Genomic DNA, 17,783 nt, shown 5'->3' with positions numbered 1-17,783 from the left:
TTAATAATGCTCCGGTGCCGATCAGAGATCACTTTCGACCGGTGATCAATAATCATTATTTTGGTATAGCTCAGAAGAATATCACATCAAATAATTTTGAGTTGAAGCCAGATTTGATTAATATGGTGCAGCAAAATCAGTTCAGGGGTGCAGCTACTGAAGATCCAAATCTGCATCTGCGTACTTTTCTGGAGATTGCTGGCACAGTGAAGATTCATGGTGTTACTGAGGACACCATCAGACTAGGAATGTTCTCGTTCTCTCTTAGGGACAATGCTCGTAGTTGGTTGCAGTCATTACCTCTTGGGAGTATCACTACACGGGAAGACATGGCATCCAAATTTCTGGCTAAGTACTTTTCTCCTGCAAAGTCTGCCCAGCTGAAAATTGAGATCACTACTTTCAAACAGCAAGATTATGAGCTACTGTATGAAGCTTGGGAACGGTACAAGGAATTTCTTAGGAAGTGCCCAAACCATAATTTTCCGGACTGAGAACAAATTGAGTTATTCTACAATGGTTTGAATGGCCCAACGAGGATTTCTGTGGATGCTGCAGCTGGAGATTCAATATTTTATAAATTTCCTAAACATGCTTATGAGATGCTTGAGCAAATGACTGTTAACAGTTATCAGTGGCCGAGTGAGAGATCTTGTTGGAAAACTGGCGAGTTCCCAGACCAATTACGATTGATACCCGGTGCAGCGGAAGTTTAAAAATTTTTCATGGAACGTTTCCATGGTATGGGTATCAACCGTTCATCGATTGAATTACGTGTGTGTAAAATTTAAATAACAATTAAATAAATTTTACCTCAAATCTCGCAACGAGATTAATGGACACCAACAGAACAATTCTGCTCTTGTTGTCTCTCCCTGGAACCGATGAACGCCTTCAATCAGGTCCACGAACAGAGGTTTAATCCCTCTGATAGATTGCACTAGAAAATCTATCAGAAGTTTTCTGCGAAGAGAATAAACGAATCTGATTCGCTATTCCAGACTGCAATTCAAAATCACAGATCGGAATTTTCTCGGGCAGAGGACAGGGAGGGGACGGCCGAAAATTTTGAGAGGCTAGGGTTCGATTTTTGCTTCTCAAAATTATGAGCTGTTGTGTGTAATTTCTGTACTGAAATAACTTATTTATAATGCAGGCCACTAACACCTTAGGGCCCATTAGTCATAAGCTGGGGCCCGACAAGCAAAGCCCGCTCGTTCAGAAATTAATATAAAATTCATCGTGACTCCGATTGATGAAACGATTTCACCAATGTGCACAGAAACCATTTCTGCACGTTTTAAAGTCAAAATAAATTTTCCTGAATCCGAATTCAGTGGTTTCCAAAAATGTCCATCCCTATGTCATTTTAGGAAATCCTACTCCCTTACTCTTATTTAAGAAGTCCAACTCCTTAGTTCATTAAATTTAACTCTTTAACTATCTCAACGGGGATTAAAACTCCATTACACTGTGTGACCCTCAATGGTTCAGGGATACAGCTAGCCGTGGGCTCACAACTCCTTGTGACTCGGAACAACACTTTCCGACTTGCCCAACGAATCATGGTAAAGCGCCTAGCAACATCGCCCCATGATTCCCTAGGTATCACTGATAGTGCCTACAAGAACCAGTAGATTTTGGTTAGCGTACAGTACGGTCCCTTCATCCATATATCCCGATCGAATCAACAACCATTGGTATATCGAGAGTCGCTCAAGATTCGATAACTATGCAATACATCTTGAAGATCAAATTAGTGACATCGCATGTGCTACTAAGAAACCATTTCTTAAATCACATCAAGTACTCTGGCCAGAGATTTGTCACACTAATATCTCCTCAGATCGCATAGGATATCCACACTCGCAAGTATGTGGTGAATCCTTGACAACAATGCATTGACTCCTATATGTGTCGTAACTGTACCCAATCTCGACACCTGATGACCCCCTCAGAGTCGGTAAACGAGTCAAAGCACAGTACTAGCATATAGAGTCTCCATGATGTTTCAAGTCGTAAGGACTAATGGTGTACAACCAAAACCGCGGACTTTATCCACTCGATAAGTGATAACCACTTGGAAAGTCCGGATAGGGTAGTTCGACTATTCATCCTATGAATATCCATTTGCATGCTTCGAACATCTCCATGTTCCCTACCAATGAAACGTGGTACTCCGCATCGCAAATGCTAGTCTCAAACTCGAGCGATCCTTATCCTTATTATCGGACGGCTCAATCGACTAGGAACGGTTTTAGAATATACAGTGACTATAAGATGTATTTCATGATAGACATCTCCATGTTCTACCACATCTTACATACACTATAGTATATTCAAGGTCTTTATCAAAACAACAATAGTATATCACAATATAACAATATGAAGTAATATAAAGTCATTGCCATAAAAGTGTAAATAATATTAAACAAAAGATTGTTTTATACAAAGAGTCAACAAAGCCCATAGCCACACAGTTGGCTCACTGGGCACCCACTCTTACAATCTCCCACTTGCCCTATAGCCAACTAGTCATACTACGTAGACCCATTGCTTCGCGATGTTTGTCAAACAATGGTCCTGGCAAAGGCTTAGTAAGTGGATCAGCGATATTGTCTGCAGAGGCCACTCGTTCGACACTGATGTCTCCTCTTTCCACAATCTCCCGGATTATGTGGTATTTCCTCAGTACGTGTTTGGATCTTTGATGAGACCTTGGTTCCTTTGCTTGAGCAACGGCACCCGTGTTGTCGCAGTATACCGGGACTGGACCAACAAATTCAGGAATGACGCCCAACTCTTGGACGAAATTCCTCATCCAAACGGCCTCTTTAGCAGCAGCTGATGCTGCAATGTATTCAGCCTCAGTGGTGGAATCCGCTGTGGTGTCCTGCTTGGAACTCTTCCAAGAGACAGCACCGCCATTGAGCATGAACACAAATCCAGATGTTGACTTCGAGTCATCCACATCACTTTGGAAGCTAGAGTCGGTATAGCCTTCCAATTTGAGTTCTCGTCCTCCATAAACCATGAACATATTCTTAGTCCTTCGCAAGTACTTAAGAATGTCCTTCACGGCTTTCCAATGCATCTGACCAGGATTAGACTGATATCTGCTCGTGACACTCAGAGCAAATGCTACATCCGGTCTGGTAGATATCATCCCGTACATGATACTACCTATAGCTGACGCATATGGTACATGTGTCATATTCTCTATCTCTGCATCAGTCTTGGGACACATAGACTTGGATAGAGAAACTCCATGACACATGGGTAGATGTCCTCTCTTGGACCCATCCATTGAAAACCGTTTCAATATGGTATCGATGTAGGTTGATTGAGTGAGTCCTATCATTCTCTTAGATCTATCCCTATAGATCTGTATCCCAAGAATGTAGGATGCCTCACCCAAATCCTTCATCGAAAATCTACCTGATAACCATATCTTTGTTGACTGCAACATCCCTACATCATTCCCAATGAGTAGGATGTCATCAACATAAAGTACTAAGAATGTCACCGCATCCTTAACTAATTTCTTGTACACGCAAGGTTCCTCCGGGTTCTTGATGAAACCAAAATCTTTTATTGTTTCATCAAATTTATGGTTCCAACTTCTTGATGCTTGTTTTAGACCATAAATTGATCTCTGAAGCTTGCATACCTTATGCTCGCTTCCCATGGATGTGTACCCCTCAGGCTGCTTCATATAGATTTCTTCCTTAATGTCTCCATTAAGAAAAGCAGTCTTCACATCCATTTGCCATATCTCATAGTCATACCATGCAGCTATGGCAATAAGGATTCTTATGGACTTGAACATTGCAACTGGTGAAAAGGTTTCGTCATAGTCAACTCCTTGCCTTTGAGTATAACCTTTAGCCACCAATCGCGCCTTGTAGGTCAATACCTTACCATCAGGCCCAAGCTTTCTTTTGTAGATCCATTTACACCCTATTGGAACAATTCCATCGGGAGGATCCACTAAAGTCCAGACTTGGTTAGTATGCATCGAATCCAATTCTGATTGCATAGCTTCAAGCCATAAATTCGAATCCGCATCAGAAATTGCTTCCTTGAAGCTTCTTGGATCACATCCAATGTCGGGTTCATCTTGACCCTCTTCAAGAAGAAGACCATATCGAACTGGAGGTCTAGAAGTCCTTTCGGATCTTCTAGGTGCAGGCGTGTCCAGCAATGGTTCCTGAGGTGTGGGATCGTTATTTTGTATTTCGGGTTCTTCTCGAACTTCTTCGAGTTCCATCATCTCGCCTTTCTTATCCAATAAGAACTCCTTCTCCAAGAAGGTGGCATTCCGTGAAACAAACACCTTTGTTTCAGCAGGATAATAGAAATAATATCCGATTGAATTCTTCGGATACCCCACAAAATAACACAAGCTGGATCGACTATCCAACTTATCTCCCACTGTCCGCTTCACGTAAGCAGGACATCCCCAAATCCTCAAGTATGAATACTTAGGAGCTTTGCCATTCCATAACTCGTATGGTGTTTTGTCCACTGCTTTAGTGTGGACGTTATTCAACAACAATACCGCCGTTTCAAGCGCATAGCCCCAAAACGAAGGTGGAAGCTCAGTGAAGCTCATCATGGATCGAACCATGTCCAACAAAGTTCGATTACGACGCTCCGATACACCATTAAGCTGTGGTGTCATAGGAGGAGTCCACTGAGAGAGAATCCCATTCTCTTTCAGATAGTCCAAAAACTCGGTACTCAAGTATTCTCCACCTCGATCCGATCGAAGTGCTTTAATACTTGTACCTAGCTTGTTTTCTACTTCAGCCTTGAATTCTTTGAACTTTTCAAATGCTTCAGACTTATATTTCATTAAATATAAATACCCATACCTAGAATAATCATCAGTAAAGGTAATGAAGTAGGTGTGGCCATGTTGAGTCCCTACTCTAAATGGACCACAAACATCTGTATGGATCAAATCCAACAGATTTTGACTACGTTCAGGCTTCCCCTTAAAAGGAGATTTAGTCATTTTCCCTTTTAGGCAGGATTCACAAGTAGGTAGAGAGTTAATATCAGACATATCAAACATGCCCTCTCCCACTAGCTTGTTCATCCTCCTTGAGGAAATATGACCTAGTCTAGCGTGCCAAAGGTTTGCCGGGTTTTGACTATCGATTTTCCTTTTGTTTGTTGTTGCCGGTTTGTCAATACAATTCACTGGAACGTCTTTTAGTTTTAAATTATATAGATCGTTTTCAAGTTGTCCATTTCCAATTAAACATTCATTCTTGTAAATACTGCAAATCCCATTCACAAAATTACAAGAATAACCATCTCTATCAAGCATAGAAATAGAAATAATGTTTTTAATTAAATCTGGCACAAATAAAACATCTCTCAACAATAATTTAAAACCATTCTGCAAAATCAAACAAACATCTCCAATGGCCGTAGCTTCAACTCTGGAACCATTCCCGAGCCTCAGCTGGGTCTCACCCATTCTAAGCCTGCGACTTCTTGTCATCACCTGCAAATCATTGCAAATGTGAGAACCACATCCGGTATCCAATACCCAAGAAGTTGTATTAAGTGACATGTTTATTTCGATATAGAACATACCCTTTGCAGTTCCCAACTGCTCAAGATACTCCTTGCAGTTGCGCTTCCAATGACCCGGCTTCTTGCAGTAATGGCAAACATCCTTGGATTTTCCATCGTTTGAAGCCTTTGTCTTTTGCTTCTTCTCGGGTTCCACTTTCTTGGGTGGGGCAGAACGTTTCTTGCCCTTCATACTTGTCCCCTTCTTAGCAGAAGATGAGGAGCCCACCAAGAAAGCTGGCTTATCCTTCTTAAGTGTGGATTCATATGTAACGAGCATATTGACCATCTCTTCAAGGGTGGCCTCTATCTTGTTCATATTAAAATTTATCACGAATCCATCAAATGAAGAAGGAAGAGATAGAAGCAGCAAGTCCACATTGAGTTCATGCTCCAACACCAAATCAAGGGTCGCTAACTTCTGTATGAGCCAAATCACTCGTACCCCATGATCACGGACCGAAGTCCCTTCACGCATGCGGCACGTCATCAACTCCTTAACAGTAGAGAACCTTTCAGCCCTCGACTGAGCCCCAAAAAGTTCCTTGAGTTGCGTGTGAATGTCAGCAGCATTCACCGTGTCCTCAAATCGCCTCTGGAGTTCATCAGACATCGAGGCTTGCATATAGCATTTGGTCTTGATGTCATGGTCACACCATGCATCAAGTTTGGCCAATTCCTCCGGACTTATTTCAGCTGGTGCTTCCTTCGGAGGTGCTTTCTCTAACACGTAGAGCATTTTCTCCGAAGTTAAGACAATCTTCAACTTCCGGAACCATTCCGTATAGTTGGCGCCAGTCAGCTTGTTTTGTTCGAGGATCGAGAATAAAGGATTTCGCGAATTCATTGTATGAAATACTGAAAAGGAAAACAGACATATATCAATGATTGTTTAACAATTTACTAAGACATAAAATAGGCGAATTTAATTTTATGAATCTCACTCCCACTATTTTAACGATTTCACCACCCTCTAGTGAAAACGGGAAACTTTTTCCTTAGTGAGAACATGGAGTCCAATTGACAAACTTATGGTCCCGAATAATATCAGCCAACCATAATTCTCAAAAGGTAGAGCCCAATTGCTTCCAAAGCAACCCCCATGTGTTTACCTCATGTCCAATAAGGGCCCAATAATATGACGCCGTTTAAAGTGACATGTCAAGATGACCCATCAATATTAAGTTGTGATGGACGGTCGCCATGTGGATCCCCCAATAATATGAGCCGATCCCATGGGAGTTCCACCCAACTTACAACATTTGTCGATCCAATGTACAGCTTTCCGACGGACGGGCCCCCCCAATAATATGAGCCGGACCGTATCCGCGGGTAGCATCACATACATTGACCGTTGATGGAAGGTAGGAACATTTAAACAATATTTAAATTTCCTTTATTTATCTTGATATAAATTTTAAATCATATTTAAAATGAGGGATTTTATTTATAAAAATATTTGTCTCATCATTTTTAATTTATTGCATGCATTGCCGGATTCACGCAATTTATGTCTAAACATGCATACAATCATAATATCACATATTATATAGGATGATCGATTCCATTTCTAATTGACCCGTGGTTGCCAATCACGGGTCTTAGTCCAATCCTAGGTAATATGCAGTATGCAAATGCAATCCTATTACATATGCTTCCAATTTACATTTCTTCAGTCTTCATTGTCTGCTGGGCCCACCATCTTCAAATCTTGATCTCCCACTAAATCTAATGTATTTACAATTAAATAACAATGACAAGTAGGGGATACATTTTTAGGGGGTGGGAACGGGCTATAAACCAAGCCCACTTTTATTACATATGACATTCATATCGGGCCATAAACCAGGCCCATTAATAAAACCAACAACAATAAAGACAAAATGTAAATTCCTAACATACACCTACAAAATTGGTCATGGCAATCGATCATCCTTATCCAATAACATTTAATTCAAAATTAATTTATTGGATAACATGCTGTGGCAATTCAAATTTAAACAAGATAAAATCATATTTTATATATAAAATCACATTTCACATATAAAATCATATTTTATCTCCATATCAAATAAAATCATATTTTATCTATAAAATCCAATTTTACAAATAAAATCATATTTTATCTAATATATCATAAGATCATATCTTATCATCAATTGTACCAAAATAATTGATTTCAAAATTCAATTTACGGATAAAATATTAAAATTTTCCAAAAATTCAAATTTATCCAAAATCAATTTTAAAATTTACGGACTCGAACAATTCGATCCGAAATCTCGTGAACCAATCAAAAACAATTTTTGACCGGACCAAAAATAAAATTTTAAATATTAAAATTAAAATATAATTTTTCCCGCGGGCCGCCCGGGACACTCCCGGGCCGGCCCGCACCCGGGGCGCGGGCCGGGGGCAGCCCGGCTGCCCCCTTAGGGCAGCGCCTGGCGCCGCCCCTGGGCGGCGCCGTGCGCTGCGCTGGGCGGCGCCGAGCGCCGCCCCTGGGCAGCGCCGAGCGCCGCCCCTGGGCAGCGCCGAGCGCCGCCCCTGGGCAGCGCCGAGCGCTGCCCTGGGCGGCGCCGTGCGCCGCCCTGGGCGGCGACAGTCGCCGCCTTGGGCGGCGCCGTGCGCCCCCTTTGGGCGGCGCCGTGCGCCGCCCGGGGCAGCAACAATTGCTGCCCCACCGGGCAGCGATCCAATCGCTGCCCGGGTTTTGCCCCGAAAAATTTTTTTATTTAAAATATTTATTTTGTTTCAAAAACCGAGACTCAAAAATTTTGTACAATTGATTATTCAATCGATTGATCTGAGCAACCTGGCTCTGATACCACTGTTGGAAAACTGGCGAGTTCCCAGACCAATTACGATTGATACCCGGTGCAGCGGAAGTTTAAAAATTTTTCATGGAACGTTTCCATGGTATGGGTATCAACCGTTCATCGATTGAATTACGTGTGTGTAAAATTTAAATAACAATTAAATAAATTTTACCTCAAATCTCGCAACGAGATTAATGGACACCAACAGAACAATTCTGCTCTTGTTGTCTCTCCCTGGAACCGATGAACGCCTTCAATCAGGTCCACGAACAGAGGTTTAATCCCTCTGATAGATTGCACTAGAAAATCTATCAAAAGTTTTCTGCGAAGAGAATAAACGAATCTGATTCGCTATTCCAGACTGCAATTCAAAATCACAGACCGGAATTTTCTCGGGCAGAGGACAGGGAGGGGACGGCCGAAACTTTTGAGAGGCTAGGGTTCGATTTTTGCTTCTCAAAATTATGAGCTGTTGTGTGTAATTTCTGTACTGAAATAACTTATTTATAATGCAGGCCACTAACACCTTAGGGCCCATTAGTCATAAGCTGGGGCCCGACAAGCAAAGCCCGCTCGTTCAGAAATTAATATAAAATTCATCGTGACTCCGATTGATGAAACGATTTCACCAATGTGCACAGAAACCATTTCTGCACGTTTTAAAGTCAAAATAAATTTTCCTGAATCCGAATTCAGTGGTTTCCAAAAATGTCCATCCCTATGTCATTTTAGGAAATCCTACTCCCTTACTCTTATTTAAGAAGTCCAACTCCTTAGTTCATTAAATTTAACTCTTTAAATTTAACTATCTCAACGGGGATTAAAACTCCATTACACTGTGTGACCCTCAATGGTTCAGGGATACAGCTAGCCGTGGGCTCACAACTCCTTGTGACTCGGAACAACACTTTCCGACTTGCCCAACGAATCATGGTAAAGCGCCTAGCAACATCGCCCCATGATTCCCTAGGTATCACTGATAGTGCCTACAAGAACCAGTAGATTTTGGTTAGCGTACAGTACGGTCCCTTCATCCATATATCCCGATCGAATCAACAACCATTGGTATATCGAGAGTCGCTCAAGATTCGATAACTATGCAATACATCTTGAAGATCAAATTAGTGACATCGCATGTGCTACTAAGAAACCATTTCTTAAATCACATCAAGTACTCTGGCCAGAGATTTGTCACACTAATATCTCCTCAGATCGCATAGGATATCCACACTCGCAAGTATGTGGTGAATCCTTGACAACAATGCATTGACTCCTATATGTGTCGTAACTGTACCCAATCTCGACACCTGATGACCCCCTCAGAGTCGGTAAACGAGTCAAAGCACAGTACTAGCATATAGAGTCTCCATGATGTTTCAAGTCGTAAGGACTAATGGTGTACAACCAAAACCGCGGACTTTATCCACTCGATAAGTGATAACCACTTGGAAAGTCCGGATAGGGTAGTTCGACTATTCATCCTATGAATATCCATTTGCATGCTTCGAACATCTCCATGTTCCCTACCAATGAAACGTGGTACTCCGCATCGCAAATGCTAGTCTCAAACTCGAGCGATCCTTATCCTTATTATCGGACGGCTCAATCGACTAGGAACGGTTTTAGAATATACAGTGACTATAAGATGTATTTCATGATAGACATCTCCATGTTCTACCACATCTTACATACACTATAGTATATTCAAGGTCTTTATCAAAACAACAATAGTATATCACAATATAACAATATGAAGTAATATAAAGTCATTGCCATAAAAGTGTAAATAATATTAAACAAAAGATTGTTTATACAAAGAGTCAACAAAGCCCATAGCCACACAGTTGGCTCACTGGGCACCCACTCTTACAGATCTGTAATAAGAAAGCCTGTTGGAATTCATGAGGTTGATGCATTCACTGCTTTGACTGCTCAGATGGCTACTATTTCTACACAGTTGGCTGCACTGACCAAAGGGAATCAAAGTTCTATTAAGACAACATCGCTAGCGACTGCCGTAAATTCTGCTGATGGATTTGAGAGTGTGGAGCAAGATCAATATGTGAACAACAGAAATTACAACAACTATCGAGGTAATCCTGTACCCAATCAATATCATCCTAGTTTGCGTAATCATGAAAATTTTTCATATGCAAATAATAATATGTTGAATCCTCCTTCGGGATACAATACAAATAAGGGTGAGGGTAAGCCTCCTTTGGAGGATGTTGTTAATGCTTTTGTTCAGGAATCAATCAAGAGGATGGCAAGGACTGAGACTCGCCTGGACAGCTTAGAGACGCACGTGGCCAACATGGTGCTGTATTGCAATCCATGGAGACTAGCATTGGGCAGTTGGCGAACGCACTGAAAGATAATAACAGAGGCCTATTCCCAAGTAATACTGAGGTGAATCCCAAGGAGCAGTGTAATGCTATCACGTTGAGCAGTGGGAAGCAGGTGGATAATGAAGAGGGCAAATATGAGAGAAAGACGTCTAAAAAAGTTGCAGTTGACGAGAAGAAGGTCGAGGAGAAAGAGTCTGAACCTGAGCAGAAACCGATGTACAAACCTCCTCTTCCATACCCCCAAAGGTTCAAGAAGAAGGCAGTGGACGAGCAGTTCTCAAAATTCTTGGAGATTTTCAAGAAGATACATATCAACATCCCTTTTGCTGATGCTTTGGCACAAATGCCGAATTATGCAAAGTTTATTAAAGAAGTGATGTCCAAGAAAAGGAGGCTGCAAGAGAATGAGGTGGTGAGCTTAACTGAAGAATGTAGTGCTGTGCTCCAAAAGAAGATGCCACAAAAGCTGAAGGATCCAGGGAGTTTTACTATTCCTTGCACTATTGGTTCTTCTTATTTTAATAATGCACTTTGCGATCTCGGAGCTAGCATTAATCTGATGCCTTTTTCTGTTTTCAGGAGCTTAGGACTTGGCGAGGTGAAGCCCATAATGATCGCATTGCAGCTAGCTGATAGATCTATCAAATATCCGCTTGGAATCATTGAAGATGTTTTGGTAAAAATAGATAAATTTATTTTTCCGGCGAATTTTGTTGTGCTGGATATGGAGAAGGATGCAAATATGCCACTGATATTGGGGGGACCTTTCTTGGACACTGCTGATGCTAAGATTGAGGTGAAGAATGGTGAGTTGTCGATGGGTGTGGACGGCGAAAGAGTTATTTTTAACATATTCAAGAAATCAAGAAATCCACCCATCGAGGAATTATGCATGATTGAGCGAGTTGTGAAGCTGGATGGCCATCCCAAACTTGTTCATGAGGTAGATTCAAAGAAGAATGATCCGAAGGTGCCAAAGAAGAAGAAGAAAACGAAGAAGAAATCAAAGTTTAAAAAGGTTGTTGAATATATTTGGAGGGTGAAAGCAAAAGGGAAGACCCTCAACAAAGCGGAACCGGGCTAGAATTGGAATACAGTTGGGCTATGGACTATAAACTAAGCGCTTCTTGGGAGGCAACCCAAGCTAGTTTTTATGCGTTTTTTATTTTCTTTTAGTTGTTTTTGTTTTTATTTTTATCATGAGGAAACTAGACATTAATAATGATTTTGAATTGTGTATGTGAAAAAGTATGGAGCTAAAAGAGTTTAGGAGCCACCCCTGATGAAGAGTTTTGAGAGATTAAGATGGTGCCGAGTACTGACGCTTGGTGCCTAAGGTATGTGTCCATTGTTTTTAATGAATATTGTACATTGAGGACAATGCACAATTTAAGTTTGGGGGATGTTTAAAAATTTTGAAAATCTGAAATTTTTTATGAGTTAGTTGGAGTTGAAGGCATGATGTTGTAATTGTGTTGGCCTATGATGAAAATAAATTTTTTTTTCCCTGAAAAGTTAATGTTAGCTATATTTAATCTTGAGTTCTCACATTTATGCACGAATGCCATGATTTTTGATACTCCTAGCAATTAGACAAAAATTATGTGGATTTGTGATGTAGATTAGAGGAATTGATTCTTAACTCTTGTGATTTTTACTTGAAACTGAGATAGATTTTTATGAACACAGAAGTGATTTAAGAGTTTTTTTTTTTTTTGAATCTATTGAGCTTTTTTTAACCATTCTATATTCATGAAAAATCCAAAACAAATTGAGTAGCTAAAAATTTCAAAGAAAATTAATGGCGGAGAAAGTAAGGTGAGGGGAGGCCTTGAAAAAAAAATGGATTGAAATTCTAGTCCAAATACAAGGCAGAAATATGGAGATGTATGGAGTAGAAGAAAGCCAAAACTAATGTCTGGCAATGCAAATAAAAAATTTTAGCTACTCATAATCCTGCACAAATTGAAAATATTCAATTTCCTTTGCTTTGAATTACGAGTCCTTGTTTACATTGATATACATATGGATGCTTATCTCCTGCCGATTATACTTGAGACTAATGTTAACCGAAAAATTCTTGTTGATCTGTGTGAGTAAAAGTTGAACTTGGTTGAGAGTATTTTGAAACTTGATGACGGAGTGAATGATTTTATGAAGCTTACGGATTGCATGGTTTTACCGAAAGTTAGGTGGGTAGATGAGATTGTCAAATCACACACACACGAGAACTCTTGAGAAAATTAGCCGACATGTGTATTGAATCTTGGAATGTATAAATTCGGAGGTCAACTATATTGCTCATTATTAATTTGCTCGGGACTGGCAAAAGATCAAGTTTGGGGGAATTTGGTAAGTGCATTTTATGCACTTAATTTGGCTATGATTTTAATTGCATGTTGCGTTGTTTCGAGCAGATTTATGTGTTCGTTGTTGTTGTTTATGTGTTTGTATGAAGAATTATGAGTTGGTGAATTTATAGATGAAAAGAAGAAGAAATTGAAGAAGCAAGAGTATGGAATCTGCTAAATGGATCGCAGTTGTGAAGAGAAGGGAAATAAAGAACAGAATATGGCGCATATGCGGTACAAAATCTATGCAGAAGCGGTAACTGGCAGAAATTTGAGAATTGAGAACAATGACTAGGCGCATATGCGGTAAAAAGAGTGCATATCCAGCAAAAACCCAGAATCTTGAAAGGCAAAAGAACGCATATGCGGCTAAAAGTTGTGCATATGCGGGAAGAGGAAAAGATTTGAAGACTTGAAGTCGCGCATCTGCAGCTTAATTCGTGCATCTGCGTGATTGTCCAGGGAGTTATGAAACGAAGGAAGCGCATGTGCGCTATTTCACACGCATCTGCGGGACTTGGAATATTTTGCATATCTGCGTATTTTTGGGAATTAGATCAGAATTTTTGGAAAATATTTACGTTCAAGATTGATGGGCTTTTATGGGCTTGGAAGCAAGATATAAAAGGAGGAAATTTTCAGAGACGCCGACATATTGAGAATTTGCAGTAATCGATCGGCTTGGGAATACTTGGAGAACAAGAGCTCGAGAACCCCGTACGAAGACGGAAGACGGCGGCATCCGGCGACGGAAAAGCTTAATTCTACTTCGTTCTAGTTTTCTTCTGAACTCTATTTTTTTAGTTTGGTGGATTATTTGAAGAACATATTTTGTTTAATCTTCAAATTTATTATGAACTAATTTCTTAGTCTAGAGGTAGACAGATCTTGACTGAAAACCATGATTGAGATATTTTGATTTATATATTTGAATTCTTCGCACATTTTATTTGTGTTTTTCTGATTTTAATGCTTTCAATTTACTTGCCATAAATTGAATGATATTTTATTTAGAATCTATCACTCGAGAGAGAGATTTTGAATACGACATAGAAAAATACATCTTTGGTGTTTATATTGTTCGAGAGGCATATAACTCCATAGAAGTCATGGAAGAATTCTTGTGCTAAATACCGGATTTAATAATTGAACTTTGATAGAGATATTGAGTTTGCTATTGAATACGAATTTCTTCTTGACACTCGAGAGAGGTAGTAGAAAATAATAGGGATTCTTGGCTAATAAATTAGAAGAATTTAGAATTGAACAATCATTAGAAATAAATTTTGGTGGACAGTCAAGTGAAGTCGAACCTCTAGCATTCATCGCTTATTGTATTTTCGTCTCGTGAATTCGTGGTTATTTAATTTTATTTCTTGCAAATTTTAGTTTTATTAAAATCAAACCATTTTCGTAGCTCTACATAGGATTAAAATTTTATTAGTTGCAAATATTCGATATAATATCATTTATTCATTCTCTGTGGGATCGACTTGGACTTAATTCCTATATTATAACTTGACATCGTGCGCTTGCGAGCGAAAAACACGCAACAGATATCTATGCTACAATGTATTAATATGGCCTATGTTTACATACATACTTATACGCGTAATTACAATATCAATAAAAAATGATTTATTAAACAAAATGTACACGAATTTAATTTTAACACTACAAAAAAATTGGCTATTTAGCCACGGTTAATTTACCCACGTTTTTATCAAAACCATGGTTAAATAGCCACGGTATGAAAAAACTGTGGTTAATTAGGTTTTAAAAAATCGTGGCTAATTAACCACGGTTGTTTTTAAACCGTGAATAATTTAGCCACGGTTTTTTCAAAACCGTGGATGAATAACCACGGCTTAAAAAAACCGTGGCTAAGTTAGCCACGGTTTTTATTACCGTGGTTGAATAACCACGGTTTTATATAAACCGTGGCTAAAAATAGCCACGGTTTGAAAAAACCGTGGTTAGTTGTAGCCACAGTTTAAAACACCGTGGCTAAGTTTTGCCACGGTTTTAAAAATCCGTGGTTATATATTTAACCACTATTTTTAAAAACCGTGGTGATTTTATTTAACCACGGTTTTGAAAAAACCGTGGTTAAATTTAACAACGGTTTTAATAAAACCGTGGTTAATCAATTATGGTTTTAATAAAATCGTGGTTAAATTATCAACGATTTTTTAAAACCGTGGTTAAAAAAAAAGTCGTTCAAAAAAAATACTTATCGAATATATTATTTTTTATTGAGTAATTATTTTATATAATTATTGCCAAAATTATTATTACAAACATTAAATTATTATTATTGTTATTCCAAATAATTAAATAATATTTTAAAACATGTATTTGTTATTTCTTCCCGTTATATATTAAAAAGTGATTTGATTAAAATTTTTATTTGTACATAATATTATTATATTAGATAGATTAAATAGATTATATATTTCAACGAGAAGGATTAGATAAATTATATTATATTAAGTCCTAAAAATATCTAAATAATTGTAAATAAATAAATTGATACGATAAAAAATAAATAAATATTTTTTAAGCTAAAATTCTGATTTTTTTATATTTAGTTTTCTTGATAATATTTTGAAAAAAAATATTAAATAAATATTGAATGTTATAAAATATTTTTTCATTATTTTAATTTTAACTATGTAAAAATTTATTGAATATTATTTTGATAAAATATTACTTAAGTTCTACTAATATTTAATTTGAAATTATTTTATTAGAAAAACTCATCAAAACACCCATTAAAATCCGCCATAACGAGATATTTGTTTTTTAATAAACAAATAAAAAATTGAAAGTTTAATTAGCCACAGTTTATTAAAAACCGTGGTTGAATAGCCATGATTTTTATTAACCGTGCCTAATTAACCAAGGTTCTTTTAAATCGTGGTTAAACTAGCCACGATTTTTAAAAATCGTGATTGAATAACCACGATTTTATTTAAACTGTGGCTAAAAATAAGACGGAAATTACAAAACTGTGGCTAAAAGTAACCATAGTTTTTCATTTTGTTCTGATTAACATGAATATTTTCCATATATTATACGTAAGAATTAATTAAATATTCATTCACATGTACTTCTCGTATCCTCCCCCATTTATTATTATGTTTTTGACATTTTTTGTTTCTTTTGTAATAAATTGGTCTACATAGTTTTCCCTAATATAGGTTTATATACGATATTAAAATATTTATTTGATTTCTAGAGCACGTAGGAGTTGAAATAACTTAAATCAGGTCAAATTTTAACCACAAATAAATATTTTGAATACTCACATTTAATTATAATAAAATTATTATAGTTATATTATGATAAAATATAAATATATATTTATATATCTTGTCTCTCCACAAAACCCATCACTTCCACCACCTCACACGCTCGATCTCCCTTCCATCTTCATTTTTTTCTTCTTCAAACATTTTCCATCGATTTAAATCACCATATTTTCGTCGTTGGTTATCGATTTTCAAAAGGGATCATAGCGAGACACATGTTTTTTAATAAACAAATCAAAAATTGAAAGTGTATTTAAACATAATAATTTTATAAGAGAATATGCCTAATAAAAAATTTAAAGTTGTTTTTGGTTTTTTAACGGACAAAAATGATGAAACTGGTTTTGAAACTAAAATAATATTATTGTTTTAATTAATTTGTATTATCAGAAGACCATTATATCATTTTCTTCATCATAATTTGATTAAAATCAAGTGGACATGTACCAATTAAACCATTAACAAAAGTTCATATACCAATTTGACATTTAACTAATAATTTAAATACCAAATTAATTTTTACTCATTAAAATAATTAAGCCAAATTATTAATTGATGTTTTAAAAATATATATTAAAAAAAATCGATATATAGATGGTATTAAAATATATATATTTTTTTTTATGACACATAAAAATTGAAATAATATTGATCTGATCAAATTTTAAACCTAAATATATAAAGATACACAAAATACACACACGTACATACAAAATCATTTTCTATTTCCTCCCCATCCATTTCACGCGACTTTCTTCTTCTCTCCTTCTCCCATCCATTTTCGTTTCTTAAATTACCCATAACTTCTATGTCGGTGATCGAAATTTAAATCCGAGAGTAGTTCCAGAATTGTTGCGACGAGAGCTAGCTAGTGATACCTGTTTTGTTTGATTTCCACGCAGCCTGTTCGGACCCATTTCCGACAGTCGCACCGCCGTTCGCCGCCCCTCGCCGTCTCCGATTGCCGCATACGCTAGGAAAAAGGTGGTTTAGGTATTTTGAAGCTCTATTTCATAGCTTTGAGCCATATTTCAAAAGTTAGGGTTTTTGAATTTGGGAATTTTTGGTTAATTCGAATTTCAATGATTGTATGTTGGTTGTAGGTGCTATATTTGAGCCGATTGGAGGTAACGATCGAATTTTATATTTTTCAGGAATTTATTTCGAATTTTAGATTATATATATTAGGATTTTTTGAATTATTGCGTTGAATTATAGGATATTTGGGTCTTGGAATGCCTTAGAAATTGTTTATAAATTCTGGAAATTTTGAGCATTTATCGGAATTTTCAGAATTAAGATTTTAGTATTTTTCGACCCTAGGATTGAATATTTGAATCGTTTGGAAGTTGATATATATGT

The 17,783-nt window shown here is 37.6% G+C and overlaps 1 non-coding gene across 1 annotated transcript; it reads right to left on the bottom strand.

Moving 5' to 3' along the window:
* Window positions 1-378: 378 nt before the first annotated feature.
* On the bottom strand, window positions 379-484 carry LOC140869896 (small nucleolar RNA R71). Its single transcript, XR_012146886.1, has one exon. It is a non-coding gene; the product is annotated as a small nucleolar RNA R71 (small nucleolar RNA).
* Between the last annotated feature and the right edge of the window lie 17,299 nt (window positions 485-17,783).

Source organism: Henckelia pumila, chromosome 4 (genome assembly GCF_033568475.1).
Source record: "Henckelia pumila isolate YLH828 chromosome 4, ASM3356847v2, whole genome shotgun sequence".
Classification (NCBI taxonomy): Eukaryota; Viridiplantae; Streptophyta; class Magnoliopsida; order Lamiales; family Gesneriaceae; genus Henckelia; species Henckelia pumila.
Note: the sequence above shows the minus strand (reverse complement) of the source record. Positions and strands in the feature narration are given on the sequence as shown.